Below are 25,709 nucleotides of genomic sequence, written 5' to 3' on the forward strand. Positions count from 1 at the left end.
AGGACACACCACGTTGTCAAAAAAAAAAAGGTTTAAAAAGCAGCACAACAAGGGAAAACGAGAATCAAGGAACTAGAACAAGGGAGACTGTGTTTAGGTTTAATGCCAACATTTAACCATGCTAATTCAACATTTTTGTGGTACTTCAAAACATGATTTACTATTATTATTCTCTCAATGTTTTGGGGGGGAAATAAAATACATCCAGGCTGACAATACTTGAGCCAGAATTTTGATGACTAATATTTTAACTCTCAAAAAGGGAGCTGAGCAGCTTTGAAATAAAAATGCAAAATGACCCTCAGGTACAATTCCTATATTCCAGTTCTCATTTTCTACTTTTTCCACCTCCTACGGACCCTTCATCACCTTACCATACTAATCTTTGCACCATCTTCTGTTCCATTTCCTATGCTTGGAATTCTTTTCCTTTTTTTGGCAAACAAGGAACCTCCTTCCTCTGTATTTCTTCTGCATGACCTTTCATCAATAACCCACTGTGTATTTGCTGTAGATTTATACCATCCCTCACTCGTGATGTTACATATACAGCTTACTTTAGATAGAGGGTGAACCATTTATATGTGGTTGTGCTTGGTTTTACTGCCTATGCTTAAATTATTCTCCCATGCTCGCCTTCCTATATGTACATAAAGGAAGGCTGCATTTGTGGAAGTGGCCTTGGGGACACAGAAGGGAGGAGAGCCTCCTCAGTGCCCCCCTTCTCTCCCTCAACCGCATCAGAGGCTCTGGAGTGTGAAGGGCCTGGGGCACCAACCTGGTCTCCATTGGATTTTCCTACCTCCCACCCAAAAAATCCCAGTGGCACAGCAGAATAAATTACAGCAATGGAGTCTGCAGTAATTAACACTTCCTCTTCCATGCTGCAGAACACTGCCCTCATGAAGGGAAACTTGAGGGCCCAGGGAGCATCGCTCCTGCAGTGGCAAACAGCAGTTCAGATGCCCTTGGCCACTGCATAGATCCGCTAAGACCGACCTTGATTGCAAAGGGGCTGCATGTTTAGGATGTGGAGCCCTGTCCCTTTTGCAGGGGGGCAGAGGTCTTTGGAGCAAGAATCTGAAGGAAATATACAGAATTTTCACTCCCATTCTGTGGTTATTCCCGTATATGGGAGTACTAGACCTTTAAATTGTAAACTGCATAGACAGGGACTTTTTGTACATTGCCAAAACAGTGCACATTCAGTAAATACAGGGGCATTCCAGAGCATTGCTTAATATATTTTGTGAATTGTAATACAATATGCTTAATGTATTTAAGCCTACGTAACTTTATCTGCTTTAGAACTGTGGGTCTCTAGCCATACCACAATATCCTGCGCTCTTAAGTATAGCTGTGCGGAAAAGACGTTGCTGCATGGTGGGGAACGTCAACAACAAGAAATCCCATTTCTAAGCATGATGTCAGCTGCTTGCAATACTCTTGTTTTTGTTCTCTTTTCAATACCTTTTTTCTTGTTACCATCTGACTTAAAATCCTTTTGTCTCCTAGCATCCCAACATGAGTTCTAATCAGAATTCAAAACACTTTGTCTGCATCAAAGGCAGACGGTTTGCCCCACTTTGTCCTGTCTTACTGAAATGTCACTTTTCCTCAGTTCATGACTCATGTTCTCAGATGATATAAATATTAGTATATTGGGGCTGAATTTTTTGCTGTCATAACTTCATGGATTTAAGGCTTTATGCTAGCAGAGAATGACCCTTAGTGTATCATAGCAGTAACATGGAATTTTTACATGGAGACCCCTTTACAGGCGTTTTGTTGGGGTATTAAGCACACAACCATAATGTTGAGGGTGAAAATGTGATCTATTAAAAAGGTACCAATCCAGCATGCTACATCTACTGTAGATGAGTCAGCTTTAACAACAGTGTTGATCCGATATATGCCAGACTCAAAGCAGCAGGAACCTGAATATACTGTGTAAGCACACAATTTCTGTGGAGTGGTGTATTAGCCCTGCTGGTCTGATATCAGGGTGGGGATATGAAACTTTGTCCTTTGAAAAATGAAGGCACTTCCATAGATTTGACTATATTACAAGATTTAAGAAAAAAATCAGTATGATTATAATTGCAAAATAATGCAATATCGAGCTAGAGAGCTTTTTATGTATTCTATTCTTATAGCTCTGCTGGTAGCTAATTACATTTTTTTTTTTTTTTAAATATTTTCAGCTCTCAAACCATTTCAGGACCACAAAAGTCTATAGATGCATGAAATTAACTTTGTTCCTCACAGTGCCAAAGTATCGATCTGATCTAATATTCCATGTTACAAAACAAGTTTCATCTGAAGTGAGCATGTACGCATGCATGCCTCTATTTGCTGCCACAGATTAGGTTAGATACTTTTCTGCAAGTCAAGCATTTGAAGCCACACATCATCCCAGAATGTTACTTAATAAAATGATCACAATGCATTAAATAGAAATTGCTCCTGCACCTTTGTCTAGGTGTATTATTTTTGCACTACTATTATAGTTTCACTTCCTTTCTTTGTAGTGTATGCACATACTGGTATTTCATAATATATTGTAACATATTACCATGCAAACTAGGGGCCTGGTCTTGTGAGATGCTGTCAAGGTTCCTCCCCCACTCTGAACTCTAGGTTACAGATGTGGGGACCTGCATGAAAAACCTCCTAAGCTTATCTTTACCAGCTTAGGTCAAAACTTCCCCAAGGTACAAAATATTCCACCCTTTTGTCCTTGGATTGGCCGCTACCACCACCAAACAAATACTGGTTACTGGGGAAGAGCTGTTTGGACACGTCTTTCCCCCCAAAATACTTCCCAAAACCTTGCACCCCACTTCCTGGACAAGGTTTGGTAAAAAGCCTCACCAATTTGCCTAGGTGACTACAGACCCAGACCCTTGGATCTTAAGAACAATGAACAATCCTCCCAACACTTGCACCCCCCCTTTCCAGGGAAATGTTGGATAAAAAGCCTCACCAATTTGCATAGGTGACCACAGACCCAAACCCTTGGATCTGAGAACAATGAAAAAGCATTCAGTTTTCTTACAAAAAGACTTTTAATAGAAATAGAAGTAAATAGAAATAAAAAAAAAAATCCCCCCTGTAAAGTCAGGATGGTAGATACCTTACAGGGTAATTAGATTCAAAACATAGAGAACCCCTCTAGGCAAAAACCTTAAGTTACAAAAAAGATACACAGACAGAAATAGTTATTCTATTCAGCACAATTCTTTTCTCAGCCATTTAAAGAAATCATAATCTAACATGTACCTAGCTAGATTACTTACTAAAAGTTCTAAGGCTTCATTCCTAGTCTATCCCCGGCAAAGACAAAATATAGACAGACACACATACCCTTTGTTTCTCTCCCTCCTCCCAGCTTTTGAAAGTATCTTGTCTCCTCATTGGTCATTTTGGTCAGGTGCCAGCGAGGTTACCTTTAGCTTCTTAACCCTTTACAGGTGAGAGGAGATTTCCTCTGGCCAGGAGGGATTTTAAAGGGGTTTAGCCTTCCCTTTATATTTATGACAGATGCTTAATTCTTCCTTGAGGTGCCATGAAACCACACCTCCCATAGATTCCAATCTGGGTCATAGCAACATCGTAGGAGCCCTGGTCCCAACCTGGTCTTTCAGAGTTTGTACATTGCATTCCTGAGTTCATAAACTCTGCAGGAATCATTGTGGACTGGTAACCAGTCTCTAACCTTCAGGCCCCTGAGCACTTCAGGCAAAGTGTCTACAAATCTCACAATCTTCAGTGCTCAGTAAGAACCGAATGCTGCAACCCCTATTCACTTGAGTAGCTGCACTTAAATCACTGGAGCTGTTTGCATAAGTAAGAGGTGCAAGACCCCCTCACAGAAGAGTCTTTCACAGCATTCAAAAGTTGTCTTTTCCTCTAAGACATAGTTTTTCAATTATCTGATCAACTCAGTCTAGCCCTGTACATTAGTTCTCCCTCAGACCTGGAGAATGTACTGAATTTGGAGTTTCTAGATTACACATACAATGTCCAAAAAAGGTAGACTAATTGCTTTTTAGGAAGTCAAGTTTTGAAGTTAACTGTTGAAGACCTGCAAATGGTTAAAACTGTGTGTGTGTGTGTGTGTAGGAGAACTCATGCAAACTTCAGGTGGAAAAACCCTTTTCTGGGGAGGCATCATTTTGCTCAATTAACAAGGTAAGATTCTTTCCTTTTATTAAGCTGTCATTTCTCAGACTTCAGAGCTGTTCAGCCACATGAGAAATCTAGCCAAAAAGTAGCGGTGAAATCCTTGCCCTGTTGAAGTTAATGACCATACTGCCATTGACTTCAGTAAGGCTAAGATTTCACCTCATGCTAATACTGGGTAACGGGGAGCATTAGGTAAATATTGTCACTCCCAATGAGGGACGGAAGAGTGAGTTGAAAATTAAGGACCAGATCCTCAGTGTAAATTGGCATAGCTCCATTGAAATTAAATGAGCAATGCCCGATTACACCAACTATGGATCTGGCTTTACGTGTCTTGAATCAGAGTGACTGAGAAAAAAGGCTGTTTTTATACCAGAGGGGAAATACTCAATATAGAATAGGTTAGGTACATTTTCTTGTCACATACTCAGATAGCTATTTGTTGCCATACTTGCGAAAAATAAAACATCTTTTTCCTGCCAGCATCCCAAAACATTTTGTATAGTAGATTAAATCAGTAACAGGTTGAAATGTAACGTAAGAGGCATTTTACAGTCAAATCTTGAGATGTGCTGATCACTTCTGATGCCTGTGGAAGTCACTGGGAATTACTAACCATTTTAGGTGACAATTTCCTAATTCAAAAAGTGGTGCAGCCAACCCAGAGAATTCTATATTAGACCTTGTCCTAACTGATAGAGGAACTGAACACAGAACTAAAAATTAATGGTAGCTCAGGTATAAGTAATCATGACAATCACATTTACATTGTGCAAGCAGAATCTAGTCCAGATGAATATATATCCTTGATACTTTAATAGGGCCAGTTTCAAAATTGACCCAGATCAGCTGGAAGGAAGAATTTAATCAGAAAAATGTGAATGATAATTGGGACTCCTTTAAGAACCCCTTACTAGATGTCTCAAAAGCCACAAATCAAGGAAGAAGGCCATACTAATTAAAAAATAGGCTTGATTTAGAGGGGAAGTGAAAGCAGCTGTAAAAATAAATAAAAACAAATGGAAGAAAAGGGGAAGTTGATAGTAATGAACATAGATTAGAAATTAGGGGTTGTAGAAAATTGATAAGGGAAGTAAAGGGACACAAGAAGTCTATGGCCAGCAGAGTTAAGGACTGTAAGAGGCATATTTTAAAAAATTAGAAACAAAAATAATCCTGACAATGGTATTGATAAATTACTAGATGCAAATAATAGAATTATCACTAACATTACAGAAAAGGCAGAAGTGTTCAATAAATGTTTGTTCTATATTTGGGGGGAAAGCAGATGAAATAGTCTCAGTGATAACACTCTTTCCCTTTCACTATTGTCTCTAGAGGATGGTAAATAGTAGCTACTAAAGTTAGATATTTTTAAAATCAACACGTCCAGAGAACTTGAATCCAAGAGTTTTTAAAGAGTGGCTGAGGAGATTGCTGGATATCTAATGTTGATTGTCAATAAATCTTGAATCATTTAGGGAAAAGGTAAATAGGCTGACCCAGGTAATTATAGGCTTGTCAGTCTGACATCAATTTTGGGCAAGATAACGAAGCAGTTGATACAGGACTATATTAATAAAGAATTAACAGAGGGTAATATAATTAATGCAAATCAACATGTGTTTATGGAAAATAGATCCTGTCAAACTAGCTTGCTTTTTTTTTTTTTAAATGAGATTAGAAGTTTGGTTGATAAAGGTAATAGTGTTGATGAAATAAACTTGGACTTATGTAAGGTGTTTGACTTCATACAACATGACATTTTGATTTTAAAAAATCCTGGAATAAGATTAACATGGCACATATTAAATGGATTAGAGATTGCCTAACTGTTAGATTATGTAACTAAACAGGGAATCAACACAGAGTGGGTGTGTTTCCCAAAGGGTCCCAGTTCTTGGCTTTATGCTGTTTAACATTATCATCAGTGAATTGGAAGAACACATAAAATCATGATAAAGTTTGTAGATGACCCCAAAATTGGGAAAGTGGTAAATAATGAAGAGGACAGGTCATTGATTCTGAGCGATCTGGATCACTTGATAAACTGGGTAAATGTATACAACTAGGAACAAAGAGTGTAGGCCATACTTACAGGATGGGGGACTCTATCCTGGGAAGCAGTGACTGAAAAAAGATTTGGGGCTCATGTTGGATAATCAGTTGAACATGAGCCCCTTGTGACACTGTGGCCAAAATGTGATCCTAGGATTCATGAACAGGAGACCCTTGAGTAGGAAGAGGGAGGTTATTTTACCTCTGTATTTGGCACTGCTGCAATACTGTGCCCAGTTCTGCTGTTGATAATTTAAAAAGCATGTTGATAAATTGGAGAGGCTTCAGAGAACAGCCGCAATAATGATTAAAAAACATGCCATACAGTGATAAGATAAATAGATTTAGCTCCTAGAGTCTAACAAATATAAGGTTAAGGGGTGACTTGATTACAGTCTATAAGTCCTACATGGGGAACAAATATTTATTAATGGGTTCTTCAGTCTAGCAAAGAAAGGTATAACATGATTCAATGGCTGGAAGTTGAAACTAGATGAATTCAGACTTGAAATGGGCACACAGTTTTGACAGTTAGGGTAATTAACCATTGAAATATATAACAGGTTCACTCACCATTGAGGCGCGCCTCCTTAGTTCTTCAGGAGTCTGATGCCCCCCTCCTTCACTTGCTTGCCCCATACTCAGCCTCTCACTCTGGACTCAGTTGCTCCCTCTCGGTAATAGCCCTCTGGCCAGGTCACTCTAGACCTTCCATTCCAGGGTAGGAAAGTCCCAGTCTTCCTATCCACTGCCCAGTCTGTGCCGCTTGCCCAGTGGCCAGTAGGGGAACCTGGGCTTGCCCACTACTCTGAGTTCCAGCCTAGGGACTCTGCCTAGCAACTAAGGTCTGTGCAAGTTCTGACCTTGTTGCTGTTTTCCTGGGCCTTTTCCTACCTTTCTTCCCTATCTTCTGGGTAACCTTTAGGTTACCACTGGGGCTTCCTCTTCTCCATGTGGCTACTTCCCCCCCCCAGGCTCTTGCCAGTGTCTATTATCAAAGAAAGGATCCTAGGGCTTACTGTCCTAGACCTCTTCCTTGTATCTAGCTGCCTTCCTTTTTCTCTAAGGAGTGACTACAGAGCTCCTTCTTGCAGCCTTCTCTTACTACCAGTTTCCTCTCTTTATAAGCTTATCCCAGCTAGGCTTCCTAAGCCCTTGTGCCTGATCAGGCCCCAGCTTTCCTCCAGGTGCAGCCTATAAAGTTAATTGGCCTCTTCTAACCAGCTCTGCCTTGGGTGGACAACCCATTACGGAATAATTTGCCAAGGGTGGTGGTGGATTCTCCATCACTGACCGTTTTAAAATGCAGATGGGATGCTTTTCTGAAAGATCTGCTATGGGACTTATTTTGGGGAAGTTTTGTATCCTGTGTTACACAGGAGGGCAGACTAGATGATCACAATGGTACCTTTTGGCTTTTAAGTCTATGAGTTGCTGCAGCAAGTCTCAGGATTTGGCTCTTTTCCCAAAGTTAAACTGGAGTGCATTCAATATCAGTCTGAAGGTTATTTCAGAGCCTGGACCCATAACAGCCAAAAGCCCTACTGGAGACAGACTGTGAATTATATTTTAGAAATTTTAAGAGATGAGCCACAGCCAAAATAAAGTTGCAGCCAAAAAACGTAGAGAGCTAGTAGTTCAGATGAATATAAATGAGCAAGACATGAGATTCAGAAAAACATTTTTAAGAGACAGAGATGTGTCCAGAAGCCAAATCAGACATCTAACAACGGGCAAAATATATTTGAGACTTAAGCCCTATCCAGCTACCATTGAAATGATTATCTGCTGCCATAACACCCTCGGAGGACTATAGGCAGCCAGTATAAGGCAGAGCAGCCTCAGGTGAGCACAAAACACACACAAAGCCACCCCCACTCCAGAATTGCACTGAATTGCTCCTAGGTTAGCATAGGGAGTTTGATCATCTTATTTGCAAGATCTGTGTAAACTATATAATCGCTTACTTAAGAAACATTCATAAGCTAGTGCTTACTACCTGCCAACTTTCATCGTTCCTTTACAGTATCAAGTAATTTTTTTTCCATTTACTTTTTGTGGCAAACAAAACATAGATGTAAAACAAAGATGATACACTGAATTAATACAACTGTATTGTATTAATATTCAAGGAGCTGACAGGAGATATTTGAGCCATTAGTGATTCTCTTTGAAAAGACATGGAAGACAGGAGAGATTCCATAAGACTGGAAAAGGGAAAATATAGTGCCAATCTATAAAAAGGGAAATAAGGACAACCTGGGGAATTACGGACCAGTCAGCTTAACTTCTGTACCGGAAAGATAACTGAAAAAATAATTAAGCAATCAATTTGCAAACACCTAGAAGATAATAAGGTGATAAGTAACAGTCAGCATGGATATGTCCAAAACAAATTGTGTCAAACCAACTTAATAGCTTTCTCTGACAGGGTAACAAGCCTTGTGGATGGGGGAAAGCGGTAGATGTGGTATATCTTGACTTTATTAATGCCTTTGATACTGTGTCGCATGACCTTCTCATAAACAAACTAGGGAAATGCAACCTAGATGGAGCTACTGTAAGTTGGGTGCATAACTGGTTGGAAAACCATTCCCAGAGAGTGGTTATCAGTGGTTCACAATCATAATGGAAGGGCATAATGAGTGGGGTCCTGCAGGGATCAGTTCTGGGTCTGGTTCTGTTCAATATTTTCATCAGTGATTTAGATAATGGCATAGAGAGTACACTTATAAAGTTTGTGGACGATACCAAGCTGGGAGGGGTTGCAAGAGCTTTGGAGGATAGGGTTAAAATTCAAAATGATCTAGACAAACTGGAGAAATGGTCTGCATTAAATAGGATGAAATTCGAAAAGGACAAATGCAAAGTACTCCACTTAGGAAGGAACAATCAGTTGTGCACATACAAAATGGGAAATGACGGCCAAGGAAGGAGTACTGCAGAAAGGGATCTGGGGGTCATAGTGGATCACAAGCTAAACACAAGTCAACAGTGTAACACTATTGCAAAACAAGCAAACATTCTGGGATATATTAGCAGGAGTGTTGTAAGCAAGACATGAGAAGTAATTCTTCCGCTCTACTCCACGATGGTTAGGCCTCAACTGGAGTATTGTGTCCAGTTCTGGGTGCCACATTTCAGGAAAGATGTGGACAAATTGGAGAAAGTCCAGAGGAGAGCAACAAAAATTATTAAAGTTCTAGAAAACATGACCTATGAGGGAAGATTGAAGAAATTGGATTTGTTTAGTCTGGAGAAGAGAAGATTGAAAGGGGACACGATAACAGTTTTCAAGTACATAAAAGGTTGTTACTAGGAAGAGGGAGAAAAATTGTTCCCCTTAGTCTCTTGAGAGTAGGATAAGAATCAATGGGCTTAAATTGCAGCAAGGGAGGTTTAGGCTGGACATTAGGAAAAACTTCCTAACTGTCAGAGTAGTTAAGCACTGGAATAAATTGCCTAGGGATTTGTGGAATTTCCATCATGAAGAGCAGGTTAGACAAATACCTGTCAGGAATGGTCATAATACTTAGTCCTGCCATGAGTGCAGGGTACTGGACTAGATGACCTCTCGAGGTCCCTTCCAGTCCTGTGATTCTATGATTCCTATTGATTTTGACAAAGAAGAGATAAAAATTACATTGAATTCAGTGACAGTTTAAAGAGGATGACCAGCAGGTTGAATTTAAAGATTAAAGCAGGCTTTAGAAACTACAGTTCTTGGAAAAGTGGCAGGGAGGTGAATTGGCCCACATATTTTCAGATGTCTGGGGAAGAGTAGACACAGAAGCAATGTTTTAATTTTTGAAGGATGGAAAGTGGTTGCTCAAAGACCAGTAGGTAAGATATTTTAAAAATCAGCTAAGCATGTCTTGCAGGCCAATAGATTTCTTTCTTTGTCCAGTAATAAAGAAGTTTAAAAATTTAAGTGTTATGGCAGGCACTCATCCTTGAGCATCCCCAAGAGTGGGGTGTCTTCCTTCATGCCCCCTGGTAGCCTGGTGTGGAACTGCAGGTACATCCCTTCCACAGTGAGCTTTCAGTGAGGCTTTGATGCAGTGAATAGTACCCCTTCAGGGGTCTGATTTATTTAGTTAGAGGCCAAACACGGTACATAAACAAGCCTTCACCCCAGCGTCACTTCACTTCCTACAGGAAAAAAAGGCTTATGGTGCAAATAGAACAAAATAATGTTTTAGTATACTTTATAACGGCACTGATAAGCCCAAGTTACAGCTTAAAAATTTGCTGAGTTGACATTTTAGGTTAGTATGCGCTCTCCCAGGAATGGGAAACTAAGGAGAATAACTTCTGAAAGTGAGACATTTAAAATATGCCTACATGGGGAACAAATATTTAACAAATATTTAAAAGTATGCTCTTCAGTGTAGCAGAGAAAGTCTAACCTGATCCAGTAGCTGGAAGTTGAAACTAGACAAATTCAGACTGGGAATAAGGCTGTACATTTTTAATGGTGAGAGTAATTAACCATTGGAACAATTTACCAAGTGTTGTGGTGGATTCTCCATCACTGGCAGTTTTTAAATCAGTATTGGATGTTTTTCTGAAAGCTGTGCTCCAGTAATTATTGAGGGAATTGCTATGGCCTGTGTTATACAGGAGATCAGACAGATTACAGTGGTCCCTCCTGACCTTGGAATCTATGAATCTATGAAACCCTTAAAGCAGTGTAGTAAAACTGGCGAATTAAGACCGCCTGGTATTTATTAATGCTGTTTGAATAGTGATCACTTGTAAAGCTGTATGCTCCAAGATAACATGCCCACAGCATCTGTGCTGGAGTGAGGCCAGATGCATTTCCTTTGCTTCTCTGAAGCAAGCACTCCAACCATTATGTGCAGCTATTGGCAGAAGCTCAATCACTTATTTCCCCTTCTTTCTACCAACCCCATCTCTTCATCCCAAAATAATAAATCCTACAGCTTTCCTGTGACAAACATCCTCCTCAGTGACAGCACCAGAGTCCACTCACCTCCCAAAACCTTGTCCCCTTCAAATGCTAAGTGTCCCCAATTCAACCCACTCAGCTATCAATTTCTCTCTATTGTGCTATGCCAGATCTAAAATATTTGAAGCCCAGAGATTCTGCAAAACAGAAGCTTGGTCCTCTCTGGAGGAGGGCCACCACGGCCTTTTTCTGGTGTATGTTTCCATCTTCAGCCTCTAACTGTCCATGGATGGGATGTGGGCCCCCTCAGTATGTTCCTGTTAGAATTTGTGGCCATTGTTTCCCGCACTGTTATAACTGACCAGCTCTGGTGAAGTACCTCACATATATGCTTAGTGCGCGAGATCCTCAGGTCCACTGACATCAATGGAGCTATGCTATGTCTGGTTACAGTTGTTTAGGATTTGGTCCAGAGTGTTTTTAGGGGGCCCTTGCACACTTTCTTTGGTCATTGTCATTTGGATTAGAAGCGTCTATTCAAAGCACTTCAGAGAGCAGATGATTGAATCTTCTGTTTTCTCAGCTGTAAACTCAGATGCAAAAGGTATATCCTTTGTCATTTCTCTTTCTGGGAAAAAAAACATGAATGGAGTTTTGGATTTTGTTCTTTTAAGTCTAGATCTCCTCAAACTGAAAGTGTTCAGATTTTGGCAATTGGTTTTGTAAGTAGGTACATGCCCTTGAATAATACACTTTTCCAAGAATTGTAGTTTCTAAAGCCTGCTTTAATCTCTAAAGTCAACTTGCTGATCATCCTCTTTAAATTGTCACTTATTTCATTGTGATCTTCCTTTGTCTTCACTGCAGTTCTCATTAACTTTTTACCAAGGGAAAAAGATGTCTTCTTACTCCATTCTAATTGTCATTTTGCTGTTCAACTGTGCTGGAAATGAAGCTTAGGGAATGATTTTAGGACTTGCTTCTTGGACAGGTGAAGTCCCGCCCATCAAGGCTATCACAGGTTGCGTTTTCTGGATCACTTTGAATGAGGTTAGTAAAGATGTAGGAAGGGTACATGCTGTAAAAGCAGCCAGGCGGGGAAAGGTAGAAGGAAGGCAGGGCTGTATAAAAATCATAGGACTTAATAGTGTCAGGCCTATTATTTGTTGATTTGTGTGTATTGTTGTGGAGACACAGGCAGGCAGGAAGAGAGAATCCTGAGGGATAGTTGGTTGGCATGTATTCAGTGGCTCTAGGTGTGCCAGCCAGTTTGGGAAGGAACTACATACTGACCATGTACAGTGGAGGAGCAGTCTGCCACCTGGCTGGGCAAGTGAAGAGGCAGTCCAGGTGTGGGAGGTGGTGGGGAAAGGAGGTAGAGCCATATGAAAAGAAAGTGAGCGTCATGGTGGAAGTGCTGCACTTGTAATATTCTGAACTGTTCCTGATATGCCACCAAGTTATGAATTGGGCAAGGGGGCTACTATATAAAATAGTATGGTCTATTAGCACTCATTGTGTTGTTTGGCCTTGGTGTAAGATGGACAAAAACATGTGTCAGAAAAAGAGAGGTGGGCAAGGTGCCACAACTGGGGTTCGTGTGTCCTGCAACTAGCCAAAACTAAAAGGATTTTAATGAATTTAAAAGATATTTGGTGTCTTTCTTTTCTGAGGCTGCAGATTTTCTCTTTTGCCATCATGAAGATTCTTTAAAAAGATGAAAGATGATGATCCTGGTTCTGTTACGATCATTATCCCTCTACCACTGCTAGTAGCTATTCTGATTGATTGATTTTGTTGCACTTTTCAAGTTACTATAGTAGAAATAAATAATAATGTCCATAGGCCCCAGTCAGGGCTAGGGCCCCATTGTGCTCTCTGTCTAGATCGTCACAGTATTTAAAGGTCATACAAAAACTTAGAAAGACATGGTGCCTGCCACGAACATCTTAAAATGTTCACCTGAGTATCCATTGGAATATGGCGTTATTGCTTTAAAAAGGAAGACTACACCTCTTCATGCTCCACCAAACTACTATTTTGCAATGGGCACACACACCCAGATGGCTTCCTTTATCCAGGCAAAAGATTGTAGCTCCTAACTTAATTTTAGGATTTTATTAATCTGTTTGGAAAGCCATGGTTCTTTGGGGGTTTTAAAAGAGCCTGCCTGGAAAATAAATCAGTGTGAGTAACTGTTTTGATTCACCAGTGCATAATATTTTAGCTGTGATCACAGGCACAGGAATGTGATAGGCACACATGTAGTACTTTCGCCCGTTCTGCCTGTCTGTTCTGGTTTTGTATGCAATGGGTAACATGACATTTATAAGCTTTATGCACGATGAATGCTTCAGAGAGCTGGATGCTTGTAAATGTCAGTTCACTGTCTGAATACAAGAGCTGAGTAAGCCAGCACAGTGGGGTGGAATAGCATTGCATGCACACACTTGCACCATGTTCTGATGCTCATCAGCAATCACAAACCCAACAGGTGGGTCATATTTTCTGACTACCAAACTTGACAGTGTTCATTTTCGAATGGGAAAGGAAAGGACAATAAAATATCCCCCGGCATTTTCAAGTCATTTGTCTGAGCTTTGAGCCACACAGCCTAATTGAATGTACATGGGAACTACGCAGCTTGGAAAAACCAACAACTCTGACCATTTATCCAGTAATATATGCAGAACTTCAAGTTAGGTTCTTGCTGTCTCTTTTTAAATAAAAGCCTTGACTTTTTTTTTTTTTTTTTTTTTTTTTTTTAAAGAACTGTGTAAAATGCAAAACTAGCCATATTCCTTGTATAAGTATGCTTGTCAGATTAAATTCAGTATTTGATAAGGAAGTACTGGCGTATTAAGCAGTTGCTGTAAATCCAAGAGTGTAGTGTTTCCCCACCCCACCATTAGTAAATTAGTTACAATACATATCTGTAAGTTGTATTAACTGTGACTTACTACTGACTTTAGGGCATTTACCTTTATTCCCTCCTCCCCCCACACACACACACTATTCTTTTGGGAAAAAATGCTTGGACCAGCTCTATCCTTATTAGTTGTTTAGTATTCACAACAAGTTTGGCACGGCACAGTACAGTAATAAAGACAGCCCCTGTCCCAAAAAAATTAGAGAAGGCTAGGCACACAGAAGACAGGATGTACTGGGAAATCTTCAGGTTGGCTAACATAGTTTGGATGCAGGGTTGGATTGTTTGTTTGTTTTTGTTTTTGATGAACTCAAGGTTTGGGTTTTGTTTGGTAACTGAATAAAAGAGGCTTAAATAGATGAGTGGTTTGTAAAGAAGGAGATACAAATAGATTGTTATCATCAAAGTTCTATGATCAAATCCTTAACTAGACTGCATATTACTTCATAGCACCCAACAGGATGGTAGGTGCTGTATAAGAAATGGATGGTCTGAGTCCTTCAAAGCTGACATCTGGACATCAGACATGTCACAAAAAGTGATGTGACAAACAGCAAAGAGGAGATACAGGTGGAAAGATGTTACTACAGTAAAATCATGCAGTTGCTGAGATTGATCTAATTTTAAAATAAAGACTGTGATGAATGTTATTGATTCACTTATTGGCAGAATCACAAGAAAAGGGAGTTTTCAGAAGGATTTAAATGAGGAAATGCTAATTGCCTGTCAGGCCAGCTCACAAAGGGTGCTCTGAACGTAGAGGCTGGAAAAAAAAGCATGGAGGTGTTAGCGGGAGAGTTGGATTAAAGGAGTGCTCTCCATGGGCAGAGTGGGAGCAAGATGGTAAGAGATGAGGCTGGATAAGTAGGGAGTGGCAAAATTATATATGGCCTTGAAGTCAAGGACAAGAAGTTACAATTGATACCAAGGAAAAGGGGAGGGCTAGTGGAGAGATTCATAGGGGTTAGTGAGGTCAGAGGAATGTTTCAATTTTAGCAGCTGGATTCTGGATGGACCGGAGAGAGGAAGACACTGTGGATGTTGAGGAGGCTGGAAAAGAGGGGGTTGCTGCACACTAAGTAAGCGGGGAGCTGATTGGAGCATGCATGAGATTTTTTGTAAGCAGGACAGAAAGGCTGGATCTTCAAAATGTTGTGGAGAACCAGCAAGACTGAGTGCAGCCTGGATGCGGGAGGCGAATGAGAGGGACAAGTCAAAGATGATTGCCAGCTTATAGACATGAGCGACGTGAGGGGAGGTGGTAACGTTAACAGTATCAAAGAAGGAAGAGGAGAGAGGTGAACCCATTATCCGGAGCTATAGTACAATATGGCCTTGACAATATTGTACAATGTAATATTGTTCAGTTAATAGTATAATAAGGCTTTTCTACTTCACTTATTATACATGATAAACCTTAGACATGACTGTAATGCTGAGATACAGCACTGATTCAAGGTAAGCAGCCCAGTAGCAGCCTTCAGAGAGAGTGGTCAAATAAGGATTTTGTCTCCATGAGTGAATTTTTCTCTGTATTCCCGTAGGTGGGAATCTCAGGATTTACTAACAATGTGCTAACATTTTACATTTTGGAAATAGCTGCCAATTTGTGGCCAAAACATCAAATGAGCCTGAATCAATTGGTCAGTGTTGCATGTGCATTTAATATGAAAATCTCATTTGTATTCCTTAGCAGTTCATCTCATTCATTCTAGCTCTGACACCCCTCTATTGATGATGAATTCGGGTAGCAATGCATAGTGGAATCAGATTGTCATAGTGAAGAATTGTGAGTACAGAATAGTAAAGTAAAACCATGTTCATCTGCCACATGGACTCTTGTTCTGAGATGCGGAGCAGGGACAGGGAAATGGTATCACCCACTTTGGGTTAAAACATTTTGAAATGAATGATCATTGCGATGAATTTTTAAATTTGGAAATTGGTTCATGCCAGTGCCACTTAAAATTTTGTGGCAGCAATTGTGAAGTTCACCTCTGAAAGGTTAAATCATTTTATAAAATCTGTTCAGTAGTTACGTTGTTGCAGCACTGCCCTTTTTTGTTTTCTGCCTCTGGGGCATCTGGTCTGAAAGTGAACGACATTGCAGAATAAATGGCTTGGTCTCAGAGCGCACTAATTAAAGTTTCTGGTACAGAAGCCGGAAGAAAAGGTTGCTGCGTAATCTGCACGGATTCAGTTTTGGCCCCTGTGATATTCAAGTGTGTAAGTAATTGTGGCAAGCGGCACAGTTCAAACTAGTATCCAGTCTGTGCCAGAAAGAAATTATGTGAAGTATTTGTAATTTGAATAGAATAAGCAGATTTCGCAACACGTCTGTTACAAAGTGAAGGCTTTCTAGGTGAGCTATATTAAAAAGTCAGTATTTACAAGTGCTTCCCACAATAATTTATTGCAGTTTTTTCTGTTCTTGGAATAGAAGGTCACGGTGGTAATGCAGTATTTGTTGGCAATATTTACTTTTTAATGGCACCCACAGTGTATTATTTTATAATGTGAAATGGAAAGGCATATGGTAGTGGTCTGAACATGGGACTGGAATCCTGGAACCCCGAGTTTTAATCCTAACTCTGGCACAGATTCTTTCTTTGGCCTTAAGCAAATTATTTAATGATCCTGTCAGCGTGAAATTTTTAGGTATAGACCATTCCTAAGTTAAAACAACTAGGTACCTTTTAATTCACCCCAGCAGTGTCCACAACGGGGAGTTAAAGCATGGCATGCTAGTGTGCGCTACAGTTCACACCCCATAGTCTAAACTGTGGGACCATGTAGACATAGCCCTTAGGCCTTCCTTTCCTCCTGCCAGGCAGTACAGCTTTTGGTATCACAAAGTAAAAAGTAGGCCATCACTTGTAAAACTCATTTTTTAAGATTAAAATGAGCAAAACTTTTCGAAGCAGCTAAGTATGGAGGGTTGGCCATAGGCTGAAATATTGGCAATCTGAGCAAATAACAAGCAAGGAGCTGAAAAATAAAGCTGTCATTCTCTAAAAATGAGGTCATTTGATACCTACTGCTTGAGTAATACAGCATTTGAAACATACCTTTTTGACACTCTCTGTAAATTAACAATAACTTTCAATATGAGATTAGCAGGGGCAGGGAGTGGATTTAATTGGCTTGTTGCCAGTTTTTGGAAGGCTCTCTCTCTCTCTCTCTCTCTAATTGTATAATGAGCCCAGATGGGAAGGTGATGACTGCAATAGAAAATTTAAGTACGTTTTCAACAACATGTTTACTTGTTTTTGAAAAATGTATCTGGCTGATAACTTGTGTGCCAAGTTTCAGACAGATGGAGAATCAGTCAGGACAGTGACGAGCATCCAGAAAGGCTGAGTGACTAAAAGGGCAGAAGGAAAAAGTATTTTACTTACATTTGCTGTAGTTTTATAGCCTTTGTGTCTAATTAATTTTCAGAGATACGCAGATACGCAATGGCTCCATACAACTGCTCTTTTGTCAAACCTTAAAACAAATAAGTTTTAGCCTGAAACTTTGAAATTGCTGAGATTCAAAAACCTCCCCAAAGCAAGAACTCTAAAGTGTTGCTCAGCTCATAATTTTATAACCTGTATTTCCATGCCAGTATACTAGGGGAAGATATAATTAATGCAAGTGTTGGTTGTAAATTAGACTTTACTATGGTTGCACTGGGACTAAGGAAGGCACTAGAGATTATCTTCTGGTAGAATTGCTATAGCAACAGCTCACCCCATCATGCTCCATGTTTTCCTGAGCCTATCGTTCTCTGCATCCTAACACTAGATTATTAGTGGCATTTGTATTCAAATCTGGTCATTTTCAACTGTAAAAGCCCAGAAGTATTTTTAAGAGGCAGAATTCCTAGGAGCTGTGTCCTTTATTGTCAGTAAGATTTTTTTGTGTTAAGAAAAGGCTTTCCCCATTTACTTACTTAATTGCTGCACCTCAAAGGAGTTTCAGCTTCATGATGAGAGTTCTTCATACCCGTGGCAAGAAATTCTGATTTCTTCTCTCCTCCTATCCCCTTTTCTTTTCTGTTAGGATTGAGAGAGAGGTTGATGTGCAATCAGATACTCTGTTCATCCTAAGGACTGGGGAGAATAGGGTCAGTATTTTAAAGTGATTGTTGGGTCTCTGTCTTTCATTGGGGTTTATCCTTGAGCAACAAGGAGCGAAACTAATCTCTTTCTAATGCATCTTTCTGTCCTGCTGAGAATCTGAAAAAGTAAAATCCAAAAGATGTTTGTTCATTAGTTTTTGTTCAAATGTAAAAAAAAAATTAAAACACTGATAAAATAATTGACTTACATTCTACAGGAAACTAGGCTAAATGCCATCTTCTGAGTTTATTAGCAGTATTTACACTTCCCCAGTGCTTTTCTTCTGTAGGCTCCCAAAGTGCAATATAAACTGCACAGCAAACAATTGGGAGACACGGCTTTAATTCAGTCACCTCAACTGCGTTAAAGGCAATATGTCTTGTCTGTTCTAGACTTTTTAAAGCATGTTAGTTAGCACCTTTAAATCCTGGTCTAGACAAGGCCTGAGTCTGAGGAACTGTTATTCTGGGTTATGAAAAACACCCACAGTCCCTTAATCAAAATCATATTGAGGAGGACTTGAGGCACGATGAGAACCTTGTTTTGAGAACCGAACTTTTGTTGATGCATCTTAAGGCTATCGCTAGTGTATTGCTTCATATTGTTCTGAAGAGATGTGGCCATTAGAAGATTCTGGAGGAACTGCAGTAACAGCCAGGGGAGTTTTCCATCAATTGAGAAAGTATCAAATCCTGAAGGGGGGCACCTTGTGTGTTCTCCCTGTTGGGCTTTGCTGCAGGTTCTAGAACTGCTGCTGTTACTATTTCTTTTCTAATGCTGCTTTTGTGTATTTTTATGAAAACACAGCATTTCCTTTGTCTTTGTGCAGTGAGTCTCCATTAATATTTTCGTATGAAGTGAGTAGCAACTCTTACTTTTTTTGCAACTGCTTGACAATCCTGTTTTCCTCTCTAAACATAAGATTGTTCTTTTCTGGTTTGTTCAGAGAGATGTGTTAACTCTATCAAAAGAAAGAGGAGCATTTGAAATGACATAAGGCTAGAGATTGACAACATTGGGCAGAAGTGCTTGTTGTATCAAAAATTCAGCTTGTCAGTCATTTGTAAGGCAATTCACATAAATGACTGTCAAATATACTAAATGGGTCACTAATGGATGGACCAGATCTTGCCAGCATATGGCTTGATTGCCCCTCATTCACTGATGGAAAGAGACCTTTTGAAGCTGTTCTTTCTATGCAGCAGAATAGTTTTGAGCAAAATGTTAGCCTTTTCAAGATTGTTGAATGGTAAATACTATTCCTTATACTGTTAAGAGATTGTTTTCCATGATCATATGAATTTCTCTTGCAAACCCATGCACATCTAAACTCCTCCTAAATGACGGTATATGCAAGTGTGTACTTCTCCCAACAAAAATTCACACCAAATGTGTCTGGTGCTTTTACCACTCTTGATTATTACTGTACATGGGTGTTAAAAACAAAAACCAACCAACCACACTTTGGACAAGATAAAAATAAAAGGGCAATGGAATCGGAAGGGGAGCGAAGGGAGTGGCAAGTATGATTAAGTAGTGAAGCCTGGCCACTGGGTTTTGAGTTCTGGGTTCTGTTCCCTGTTCTGCTACAGACTTGCTGGGTGACTTAACTATGCTTCTGTGCCTCAGTTTCCCATCTCTAAAAGACCTTAATAATTGCCCCCTACCTGAAAGCCTTATTGTAAGGCTAAATTCATCAGTGCTTGGAAAGCTCTTTGTGATGCTAAGAAAGAAGGTACTACAGAAATTACAAATTACTTGGGGAAGAAAAAAAAGGCAACCGTATAGATGCTGTGGCAGTGGGTGGAATACAAATGCTTAGAATAGCTCATAGGCAAGGGATAACAGGTTTAAACTCCTTTAGAGAAAGCAGATAAAGAATTAAAACATAATGGTTGATAATCTAAACACATGACCCTTTTCAGGTAGTGCGGTGAGGCTTTTCTATAGTGGCCTACTTGTAGGAGAGAGCAGTTGTGCCTGGCAATTATTCTGCTCCCCCAACTTACAAATATTCTGCTCCTCCTCCTCCCCCCCCGCACTGACTTGATCAATCTGTTTTTAAAAGATAATTGATTTGTTATACTATGTAGCAACGATATTCTACATTAATTCTATGTAATGTTTTTATTTTACTTTAAAAGTTAAAAAAAAAAAAATTGTTCCCTCTGCTCCTACCTGAAGTTAGAGTCATTATGTTAAGAAATGACTTGTGTCTTTCTTGCATGAATGGTATGACTACGTACTGTACTGGATTTTAAACAGAGCGCGCGCGCACACACACACACACACACGCGCGCGCGCACACACACACACACACACACACACAGCTGAAAAGAGAGAAAACTGACACTTCCTTCACTCACTCATGTTTTAAAAAGGAAATTTCCAAACCACAAAGTTTTGCAGGGCAATTGTCTTGACGTTGACACATGATCACTGCCTCTGGGCCCATTTCAAATGTCAAGGATTTCTCCCAAGGTATACAGCTTGACCTGACGAACAAAGGAGACATTTAGGTGACGTTTTTCTTCGCATGTTAGTTTCCAAGCTGAGTCTATTTGATCATTATGCACTGTAGCTTGAAAAATGTGCCTTGGAAGAAAAAAAACATGGCATTGCCAAGGAGCTTTGCATCTCCATATGACTTGCATTTAGAAAGTGGAGTGGCTTTGGATTAATTCCAGAGAGGCCGCTTCTTCCTGGCAATTAGAGATGTTTCTTAGGAGTTGAGGCATTTTTCATCTTGTTATTTCCATTTCTATTTTGCTCCAAGACCTTTTAGAATCTGAAGTGGATGAGAAGAAGCCTGACTCTGTTCCTTTTCCAGATTAAAACAGATTAGCATCCAGATCCATCCCTCATTTTGGTTCTAGAGAACTAAAAGACATCTTAAAAGTTAAATGAAGAATTTCACTGTAGTGTTCAACATAAGACAGGATCCATGCTATGAAAGGGAGATAAACATACACCAATCAGCTGATAGGTTAACTATTATGAGGAAAGTTAAGACGAGTGAAAGCTATGGGTAGAGGTGGGAAGTATGATAGCAGTCTTCCAAATATGTGAAGACTGTCATTGCCAGAGAGAAAGAAAAAAATATTTAGGGTAGTTCAAAGTTGTTTAGGAATAACAAGATGACATTTAAAAAAAGGAAAATTTCAGGTGAAATTCAGTAAAAATCCTCTACAAAATGCAATTACTACAAAAGCGCCTCGAGGCCTCAGAGATCCCATTGCACACTGCACATACACTTCATAAGAGACAGTCCCCGCCTTGATGAGCTTGCTGTCTAGACAAGACCAAGGAAGTTGTTGTTCCCATTTTACAGATGGGAAACAGAAAGATTGCACGCAGGAAGTAAGTCTTCAGCAGAGCTGGAAATTGAATCCACACCTTTGAGTCCAAATCCAGTGCCTTAACCACAAGGCCATCCTGAAATGTGAAATAATCTCTCAAGGGAAGCAGTGACAGAAGCCCCATCAACAACTGGACATTTTAAAGTAGAATTTAAAAATCAGAATTTTTTTCTAGGGAACCATCTTGAATGGTTTGGGGGACAGAGGGGACTAGACAGCTCAATTGATCTGTTCCATCTGCCACTGCTCTGATTCTGTGAACTAGTTCTGGAGCATGCAAGTTCTGGCATCTTTATTTTTTTTTTTTTTTTTTTTTTTTAACTGAAGAGAATTTGCTGCCTTCTTTACCATTCTGTTGTCGGCTTCAAGACTACTGTAATTTCCTTGAAAAACTGTATATGAATGTGGTAATATATAATTTCACCACTTGGTGGCATCAAACAAATTTTAAAAGGACAATTCTTATGTTTAAAAAAGGAACCAACTCAGCTGGTTCTGCACTTCCTACAGTTTTGAGCAGAAAAGCCAGCCCTAATGCATTTTCAGCATCTGATAAATTGCTTCATTATTCACTGTCTTCTAAAACACTGAAATATTTCAGTATTACTATAAATAACAAATAAAGTCCTGATGCAGGAAATCAGTCGTTTAGGACTATATTCTCAGTGTAATATGCAGGCTTTATCTACAACTCATTGATAGTAGGGAGTTTCTCAGCTGAAGTCATGTCAGTTGTGCTGAATACATCTGTACATCACAGCTGCCAACTCCAAGATATATTAATAACTAGTTTCTGCAAGTATTAAGCAATAGTTTGAATCAGTCACCTTACTAAAGTAGATTCTTTGAGCATTTTTCCACACAGGGGGAGGAGGAGACATGCTACTTTTGGTAGTAGAATCACAGTACATTATTGCATTCTACATATTTAGTTTCACAATGATCTCTCTAGTTCACTGACTCCTTGTCTTAAAGAGATTCCTATCTGGGTTCCCTGTAGGGAGAGATGTTCTCAGTTCAGTGGCCATGAGAATCGCCATATTGATTTCTCCGCCATTAACCCTAAACTATTCCAACACTGAGCTACACTAATACTGGTATAGATTCTTCCCCTTGTCTTTTCTGAGTGTGTCATAAGAATCTGATATTTCTTGAAGTTTTATTAGACCTGCAAGGAATGAATCTGTTTAGCGGACATCTGGATGATAACCTCCTAGTCTTTCCACTGAACATATAGGAATTGCTAGAGGCTTCTTTAAATTCAGTATCTATCCTCTGGTCTGCCATAGCCGGCTTTCTGTGGTTTATCCACCTCCTAATTTTTTGTCTGTCCCTGCACATATTGCATTCCCTAATTATATCCTGTTGTGTGTTTGAGAGGAGGGGGATATTGATACTTGTCCAAATGACCAGCATTTTTTCCTCTTCCATTTCAAACAAAACTATCTGCTACAACATTTGGATATTTCATCTGGGTTAGTTATAAAAATTGAATGATCTATCGGCTTCGGTCCCCAGCTGATACAGTAATCTACGCAAACACACCAGGAGTCACAAATTATGAAAAGACAGATCCGATATATTTTCCTTTCACAACTGATTCCATCACCTCCCTGCCAGGAAAATGTGCTACTGCAAAGGGATCTATACATGCGCGCACATACATGGCGCACGCGCACACACATGTAGTCTTGCTAATATGGAGACAAAGTGAGTTAATTTGGTACTGCTCCCCGCCTTCCCTTTCCATGCACAACTGTTTAGTAATTATTAATTTCGTAGATAGTAAGCTCTTTTGGGACAGGGACAAGCTTTGTTCTGTGTTTGTACAGGGTTTTTAACACAAGGGGGTCCTGGTCCATGATTGGAGCTCCTATGTGTTACAGTAATACAAATAATTATTATTTGTACACTGGTGGTGCCCACATCATACTGGGTGCTGTTCACCCACAAAGGAAAACCAGTCCCAGGTCACAATCACCAGTGTTTTAGTCATCTTTATTGTATACCCTCCAAGGACTTCGATGGTCGTGTCATTTCCAGAAACTTTCACTAATTAAATTAATTTCAGGCTGACTCCAGTTTTTAGACAACATAGCACTTCCTGCTAAAGCCCTTTACTATTCACTTGCAATTTAACTTTTGAATCAAGAAAAAAATTTCAGCATTACAATATACTGTAGTGCTTCTAGCATGCAGGGAGAAATGATGGAGGCATCGCTGTGTCTGGTATCTTTTAGAAGAGAAACACAGCTCTGCTTAAAGATGAATATTCAGATCCATTATTAGTCTTAATTCTTTTAATGTTCCCTTCAAGCCTTTACTACCACCCCACTGGAAAAAGATATTAAAGACCAGGTAGAGGTCAGTGGGATATTTTTAGTGTATCTGAAAGTATTACGGTCATGTCTTTCTAGTGCAGGACTGTAGTTTTGCACTTAGGAAAGGATGTTAGCTGTTAAATGAAGCAACTTTGAATTATGCTGCCAGTGGATGTCAAGATTTCATTCTGACCTTTTTTTTTTTTTAAATGACTGGTGAAATAGTCTGTAGCAATTAGATAATTGTTTCGTCAAGATATGATTAAGTCTGAATGTGTGTAATTTATGCTTTTTGTAAGCATTAGTGAAGCAGGACTTTCATTAAAGCAAATATAGGATCTTGCTGTTCCCAATATCAGAGTTGGGGGGAAGAAGAGGGAGAAGAGTAGAAAGGAAGTAGATCAACAGAGTGCATGTTATATCTTGATATTTAAAAAGTGTGCTCTCATCTGCCACGTAAATAACTCTATACTTAGACCTTATTTAGTTGTTTACGTCTCAAAGTCACTGCTTTTGGCAGTCCAGTCTCTAGCAACTCTGCAGATTCTATAGACTTGAACATTTTCTCCCTGGTTTCCAAGCTTGGTGATCTGTATAGCCTTTAGCCATAGGATATAATTTGTAGGAATTCACGGGGGAGGAGAGGGGGAGAGGGTTAGAGGGTTGGTGCTACAATAATCTGATAAATGTTCTGGAAAGCATGCTCATTCAGATGGAAGAGCCAATCCTGCAACTAAATGGTGATGTAGCGTAGCTCCAGGCTGCTAGCATCTGCACATTAGTACAACTCAGCCATCGCAGTTTTCTGCAGGAACTGGAGCTTTTGTACTTTAGGCATAAAACCTTTTCTTGATGCAGTGCAAAACGTGAAAGGTTTCAGGTATCTCTTGACACTTAGATATTTAATTCAGCCCAAGAGCAGGACGGACCCTACCAGAGGGGCTTTTAGTTTATTTTACAGACTATAACTACTGCAAGAATCTGCAGGTTTTGGTCACTAATTTTCCGAACAAATCGTGAGACATATTTGGGTGAATAAGGATGAACCTTCCAGCATTTAATCTTGCAAGTTTGGATCTGCACCATCCCCAATCCTCAGCTGTTCATCATAGGCTGATGCCCTTTGTGAAAATGACCGGCAGCAGCAGCAGGAAGCTGACTGTGAGGTTTATGAAAACCAGTTGGAGCTACTATATAAGATGGAGCATGAGTTCTAGGTTTTTCATTCTCTGGTGCAAAATATTATTTTCAGATGCTCTATTTTTTGTGGGGAGGGAGATGGGGAAGAATAGGCTTTCACTGGAAAATACATTTAGTCCTAAAACCTTGTACCCTGATCAGAATTTAAGGTTGTCTCAACACTTCCATTTTAAATTCTGCTTTCCTCTACCTCCTCCTACCCCAACTTCATAGAGGCATAGAGATTTGTTCTGGGTTGCAACTTGGCTTGTGAGGTTTTCTCCCCAGAAGAAATCCACTTGAAGTTATGATTGTAACAAAAAGTAAATACAGAAAGAATTAATTAACTTGTTTAAATTTAATGTTTGTTTTTATTCAGTGGGCACTTCCATGGGTCCGAGTCTAATCAGACTGACATTAGTGTAAATCAGCGTAATGCCACTGAAAGCAATTGAGGTACTCAGGGGTATGTGAGGTGGGATATGTGAATCAGGCCCAGGCACCTCAAAAATATTTTCCGACTGGAAATAAGACAAATTTTTAATGGTAAGAGTAATTAACCATTGGAACAACTTACTAAGGGTCGCGGTGGATTCTCCATCACTGACCATTTTTAAATCAAGATTGGATGTTTTTCTAAAAGATCTGCTCTAGGAA

General features: G+C 39.7%; 1 protein-coding gene across 1 annotated transcript in view; it reads left to right on the forward strand.

The window, feature by feature from the left end:
* Positions 1-25,709, forward strand: part of MRPS27 (mitochondrial ribosomal protein S27) — a 63,167-nt gene that overhangs the window by 20,161 nt on the left and 17,297 nt on the right. The gene's annotated exons all lie outside the window — the stretch shown is intronic.

The sequence above is a fragment of the Natator depressus genome, chromosome 5, assembly GCF_965152275.1.
Source record: "Natator depressus isolate rNatDep1 chromosome 5, rNatDep2.hap1, whole genome shotgun sequence".
In the NCBI taxonomy this organism is placed as follows: domain Eukaryota; kingdom Metazoa; phylum Chordata; order Testudines; family Cheloniidae; genus Natator; species Natator depressus.